Here is a 7,552-nt window from a genome sequence, read left to right as displayed (position 1 = left end):
AGAAACTGATGATTGATTCAGATAGAGGATTCCGAGAGCTTCGTTTTGATATGCTGCACGCCCGAATCGGAGTTCGATAACGCCTTCGTTCGTGTGTTTGATTCTCGGGAACTTATCGGTTTTCTCGGGTTTTTCTCTGTATTTACGGTGTTTTAACTGGTTGCAAATGAATAAACGGAATAAACGAAATAAGAAATAGGCTATTTATATTTATGGAATATTGGATCGTTCTGGATCGTTTTGGATCATTAAATTAGTTGCTTAGCCGCTAAGTAACTGCAATAACGATCCGATTCAATACCAAAATTGGATAATTATCAAAACCGAGCTTTTTATAAAATATTATATACGAGAATAATATAAAAATATCCCGTCTCTCGAAAATACGGGTTTTATTGATTACCGAAATAACTGTCGTATCGAAAATCTTGCGCCGGGCCGCGCACGGGTCAAACCGTAATCCGAATCGAAAAAGTCAAAACACGGAAAATGTCCGGAATTACCAGATTAGGTTAGGAAGGAGTTTTCGGAAGAGTTTCGGGTTGTAAAAACGTAAAAACGATTGAAGTCGGACGATTCCCGGCTTTATAAAATAATTTTGGTAATTATTCAGAAAATAATTAATAATACATAAATCATTATAAAATCATATAACACTCCAAAAATTACCAGAAAAATATCACAATTATCTATATTTTATTCTAGACATATAAAAATTTAAATACTCAAATAATATCACATCTAAACACCCAAACATCAATTCCACTTATCAGATAATTCACCTAAAATCACATAAATAATTCCAAATAATTATAATAATAATATCTAAAAATATGGGATATTACAACACAGTTGTTGCTAATGAGAAGAATGAGCTCATTACTACTCAAACAGTTACGGGTGGAGAGTTTGCATGGATTACAGGAAGCTCAACAAGGCCACGAGAAAAGATCACTTCCCTCTACCGTTTATTGATCAGATGCTTGACAGATTCATTGGGCATGAGTACTACTATCTTTTGGATGTCTATTCGGGCTTTAATCAAATTTGCATTGCTCCGAAAGATCAGGAAAAGACTACTTTCACTTGTCCATTTGGTACTTTCACCTTTAGAAGGGTTTCTTTTGGTTTATGTGGGGCACCTGCCATATTTCAGATATGTATGATGGCTATCTTCTTTAACATGATTGCTCAGAATGTGGAGGTGTTTATGGATGACTTCTATTTGTTTGGCGATTCGTTTGATGAGTGCTTGCAGAATCTTGGCGACATTCTTAAAAGGTGTGTTGAGACCAACTTGGTTCTCAACTTGGAGAAATGTCATTTTATGGTGCGATAGGGTATTATTCTTGGGCACAAGGTCTCTAGTGAGGGTCTTGAGGTGGACAAAGCCAAAGTGGGGGTCATCAAAAATCTTCCTCCACCAATTTCTGTTAAGGGAGTTCGCAGTTTTCTTGGTCATGCGTGCTTCTACAGGCGGTTCATCAAGGACTTCTCAAAAATTTCTAAACCTTTGTGCAATCTTCTGGAGAAGGATGTCCCATTCATTTTGATGACGAGTGCCTAGCTGCTTTTGAGTTCTTGAAGAAGAGTTTAATCACGGCACCTGTCATAACTACACCTGATTGGAATGAACCTTTTGAGATGATGTGCGATACAAGTGACTATGCAGTTGGAGCAGTTCTTGGGCAGAGAAAGAACAACATATTTCATGTGGTCTACTATGCTAGTAAGACCGTAAATGGTGCTCAACTGAATTATACTACTACTGAGAAAGAACTTCTGGCTATTGTCTACGATTTTGAGAAATTCCGATCTTATCTACTTGGGACGAAGGTGATAGTTTTCTTTGTTCGTGCTGTAATTCGATATCTTGTCTCGAAGAAGGACTCGAAGACCAGATTGATTAGATGGATTCTTTTGCTTCATGAATTTGAGTTGGAGATCAAGGACAAAAAAGGTACTGAGAATCAAGTCGCTAATCATCTCTCTCGTTTGGAAGATCCGAGTGCAACTTCACTAGATAAGACATTGATAAGTGAGTCATTTCAGTTAATTACCCTGTTTGACATTACATTATCAATGGCACTATGCAGCAAATGTCTTACCTTTGCATCCTTTGCAATAGATGAGATATCTTCAGCTGTATATTCACTTTTCTCCTTTGGTACAGTCTGTGCTGGCTGATCTGCAACTATAACAGAGAGCTTGGTTGGCTTATGTGGTCCTTCATTAATTCTGTCAAGGTATTATGGATATGTAGCTTCCAAAAACATAGACATCCTCACCTTCCATATGGGATACTCAGAAGGTTTCAGTATGGGAACCCTAATAGTCTCATATTGATTATGGATTTGAGTCTTTGGAGTTTCTTCAGTTTTGGTGGGCTTGGTTGGATTTTGTGCTTCTTCAGACATGATTGTGTTTGGATCTTTACTGTATGTATGTTAACAGATTGCTCTGATACCACTTGTTAGGTCACACACACTGTAGAAGGGGGTTGAATACAGTGTTTACTACAATCAAATTGAATATAAGAACTCAAGAAACAAAACACGGATTTTATTCAACACAATAAACTCTGTTACAAAGAACTGTTCTCTCTCAGTGATGAACAAATTATCACGAGAGTTGCTAGGGTTACAATAAATAATAAACTCAATTATGATAACACATATAGTGTAAACCCTATTTCTGTGTTTATATACTACACAGTTACAAGATAATCTTCTAATTGATATCGAATATAATTCTGCTTCCTAATATATATCAATCAGTTATCTTTTCTTCCAAGTATTCTATTCCTTACAGAATTATTCTCCATGTATATCTCTTCTTATGTTTGTCTTGATCTTCTTTCCTTTCAACCAGCCATCTTCCTTATCTGAAAGCCTCCTTAAGTCCTGATATTATCTCCTGATAACTTAAGTTGTGACAACTTAAGTTCTGATATCTTAAGTCCTGACTTCAGTATAAGTACTGATTTCCAGTTAAGTACTAATTTGTCCTGTTAAGTAAGAACTGAAAACTAAACACAAATCATATTTGACATGACATCACATATATATCTAACAAGATGAATCCACTAATTTGTGTCTACTTTCATATAGGTGAAAGTAGTACTACAAATCAAAGGCGCAGAGGACCTACAAAGATGAATCATGTTTTCACACGAAAGCTTGCAGATAGGCCAATTATCTGCTTAAATTCTGAATTTCAGCCTTACTCAAAGAAAGATAAAGTAGTTAATGAATTGAGCAGTTTCTTGGGGATGATATCAAGGTTATATATTCCACTGGATTTTGTTAATTGGTCTAGAGTTCCAGAGGAAGAAAAAAATGGCTGGTGGGAATATGTGAAGGTAAAAAGCACTATTTTTTTATTGCCTTGTTCAATTTTCACTATATTTTTAAATTGAACTAGTTGTTAATTATTTAGTATATACTTAATTAACATTTTTAATCAATTATTTCACTAGATAGAGTACATTATTCCCGAGGAAGTGAAAGATTGGGTATTGAAGACGCTTGATGACAACTGGAGGGTATACAAAAGTCGTGTTAAGTCATGATGCCTTAAGAAGTTTGATAATGGTAGGGACCGTATAAAAAGGAAGCCTGCAAACATTCTATTAGAATAGTTCATGGTAATGCTCAAGTACTGGAGTGATGATGCGTTGCAAGACAAAGCTGAAAAAAATGTAGCAAACTCGAAAAAGGTGACGGATATTCACACAGCTGGTCGTACCAGTTTTGCCCAGCTTCGTAGTAAAATGGTACGTAAATCCACTGATCTATTTTTGGTGTAATTTATTTCATTTATGTACAAATACTCATTCTAGGTTATCGTAGAAAATTTCTAAATTGGATGGTGAATCTACAACAATTGCCGCAAAGCGTCAATTGTATCCAAAAACTCGTAAGGGTCATACAAACAGGGTAAAAGTTGTTTATACATATTTGCAGTTTTTTTTGCCGATTGTGTTATTGTAATTATTTAGTAATGAATTGGCATATATTTTTAGGCAAACTCAGATGAGGAATTAGCCGATGATGATAATGAAGAGATGGCAGAGCTTGATTTTGAAGCTCATGGACCAAACAGGCTATTGGGAAGAAGTGGCAGAACAAGGAAATTAAACAAAAAGTTGGCAAAAACTGGCCATACAGATTCTACAGATGTGGAAAAGATGAGGGAATAAATTGTTGCTGAAATGGACGACAAGTTGAATAAGAAGCTCATGAAGATTTTGAGGAGATTGACAGATATGAATCCTGCTCTAAATGTCAATATCGATGAATTATTTGCCGAAAGCTCGGTTGAGGCTGATGGATCAGATGACGATGAGAAAGACATAGATGATGATGATGATGATGATGGGGATGAGGACGGTGGAGATGAGAACGATGAAGATGGTGCTGAGGTCGATTCAGATGGTGGAGACGAATCTGCCTAGCTAGCTACTTGATCCTCTGTTATGTCTTATTTGAACTTAGTAATTTTCATTATCTAGCTCCGTCTAGCTAGAATATCTCTTTTGTTTAAATTATGCCTTAGACTTTAATGGCTAATTTACGTATGCGACTTAGATTGGCATACTTAGATTGGGAATGTGTTGTAACATTACATTCTAACAATCATTGTACCGCTTTTGGATTGTTAGATCTTGATGGTTGGGTTGTGACTTGATGAATTAATCTAATTCAAATTTGTGGCTTATTTTCCTGGCTAACTGTATTTACAACAAGAACCTGCTCATTTTTTTTAAAAAAATATTGTTCCATTTCATAGAATTATGTTGCTAAAAAGGCATAAAAATATTGCAATAGGGGTCAAAATCATTGCAATATGGGTCAATATCATTGCAATATCTTGGTTAAAATCATTGACATTGATATAATATTGTTTCCTTAAAGACATTAAAAAGTAACGAATTTAAGCTATTGTAATACTATAAAGGCATTGCTGTTGACAAATATTTGTTGCTACTTCCTTTTATTGCAATGAATTATTTTCGTTGCTACAAGGTGCTATATTCGTTGCTAAATCCACCAAGTGCAACGCACTCAGGTGCAACGCCAATTTTTTGCATATTTGTTTCCATAGACTCTATTGTAACACATAGAGCACATAAGGCAATGTTATCTCGGCATTTCTATAAGCAATCTACGGTGTAGTGTCCCTTGGAATAAAATATCTACGGACTTTACTTGTCCAAAACATCTCCGGAATACTTCCGGCTTTTTTTATAATACATACCGATCGACTCTCGATCTATAATATATATGCCACGCTACCCTCTAGCATTAACATTTCTCAAATATAAACACCTCCGGAATACTTCCGGGTTTTTATAAATTTACACCGACCGACTCTCGGTCTAAATATATCATTTTAAATCCGGTATTTTTCTGTACCAAAATCATCATATCTTATGATTCAATATATAACAATTTGTAAAACACCGTAAAACATTCATCATGTATAGAATGCAGTGTTTAAAAGCAATTACAACATAACTGTTTTAAAAAGGTAGGGTTTGAAAACTTGCCTGGAGTCCAAGTTACGATTCCGACTCCCTCTCATTTCGGGTTTTCTAATCAACAAATATGTTAGGTCACACACACTGTAGAAGGGGGTTGAATACAGTGTTTACTACAATCAAATCGAATTAAAAAACATAAGTAACAGAACACAGATTTTATTCAACATAATAAACTCTGTTACAATATGGAACTGTCCTCTCTCAGTGATGAACAAATTATCACGCGAGCTGCTGGGTTACAATGAATAATATTTTCGATAATGATAACACCTATAGTGTAAACCCTATGACTGTGTTTATATACTACATAGTTACAAGATAAACTTCTAATTCATATTGAATATAATTCTTCTTCCTAAAATATATCAATCAGTTATCTTTTCTTCCAAGTATTCTATTCTTCATAGAATTCATTCTTCATGCATATCTCTTCTTATGTTTGTCTTGATCTTCTTTCCTTTCAATCAGCCGCCTTCCTTATCTGAACGTCTCCTTAAGTCCTGATATTATCTCCTGATAAATATCTCTTGATAACTTAAGTTCTGATAACTTAAGTTCTGATATCTTAAGTTCTGACTTCAATATAAGTACTGATTTCCTGTTAAGTACTGATTTGTCCTGTTTAAGTAAGATCTGAAAACTAAACACAAATCATATTAGACATGACATCATAAATATACTTGTAAATTAACATAATATACAAGTTTAACATATATTTGATGATGTCAAAAACATTAAGTATAAATGCATGAGAATTTGACTAGATAACTACAACTTACAGTCCTTTCAGCTTTACCATCCTTAAGATCTGATATCAGCTTCAGTCTGTATACACTTCAGAATTTAAGCAGTTGTAGATCTTCGATTTGGCTTCAATTTCTGATCTCTATGATGTCAGGAGTTGTTCTGAGATAATTCTTCAAAAGACATCACTCAGCATATTCAATTTCATTAACCATCCTCCTTTTAGCATTTTTCGATTCATCTGTATCTTCACTAGTTTGAAAAATAGCAGCCCTGAGATCATTTATTTTAGCTTTCCTTATGTCATGATCTAGTCTGATCAAATACACCTTGTCAGACTCTAGATTGAATTCCACAGCCTTATAACCCAGAAAAGTAGTTATAATCTTAGCAGTGTTAGGCTTCATGTCAACAATATCACCTTTGTGATCTCTGTACTTGGGACAATATGGGCTGTCAGACTTTACAGAGTAAAGCTTCTTCTGTCTTTAAATTTGTGACTTTAAATAACCTGCAACACCATCTGTTAATCTATTTTTCACTTGACGTAAGAATAGAACATGTTCCAGTTCTTCAAAATACTTCAATGTAATAGCATTTTGCCTGATATGAAATACCCTTCCATCTGTCATAAAATATAACAAGATATGTTCTTTCAAAACAGAATGGTATACCATTTGTACAGATTCAAGTTGATTCAATCTTTCAGGAGTTGCTCCTACTCCTGGTTCACTTAAGGAAGTTGGATCATTGGTAGTGTTATGTACTCTTCTTTCATCAGAACTACCCAATCCAGATTTATCTCTTGCTTCCTTTCCTGTAACAACTCTTTCTTCAACACCACTTGTTGCAGTCTTCAAAGGTTGAGTCTGTTGAGCTTTGGTGAATCCTGGTAGGAGTATCTTTGAAGATTTAACATGAGCAATGTCAGAGGTTTCCTTTTCCTTAACTTCTGATATCAAGTCAACTTGAGCTATGTCAGAGGTTGTTTGCTTCACTGTCATATCAGAGTTTACTAAGTCTTGACTCTGAACAACATGAGCCATGTCAGAGGTTGTTTGAGAAATTTTCTTTGTCATCAGAGTAAGACTAGCATCTTCTTCATCAATTATTTCTTCATCCATGACTGGCATATAAACCTTTACAGGTTTATCAACTTTTTCTTTGCCCTTAGACCTTCGATCTACTTCCACTTGTGATTTAGCTTTGGTTGCCTCATAATTTGTTCTTTCTTTTATTACAATACCCTTAAGCTTTGGAAGT

Source organism: Apium graveolens, chromosome 5 (assembly GCF_009905375.1).
Source record: "Apium graveolens cultivar Ventura chromosome 5, ASM990537v1, whole genome shotgun sequence".
In the NCBI taxonomy this organism is placed as follows: domain Eukaryota; kingdom Viridiplantae; phylum Streptophyta; class Magnoliopsida; order Apiales; family Apiaceae; genus Apium; species Apium graveolens.
Note: the sequence above shows the minus strand (reverse complement) of the source record.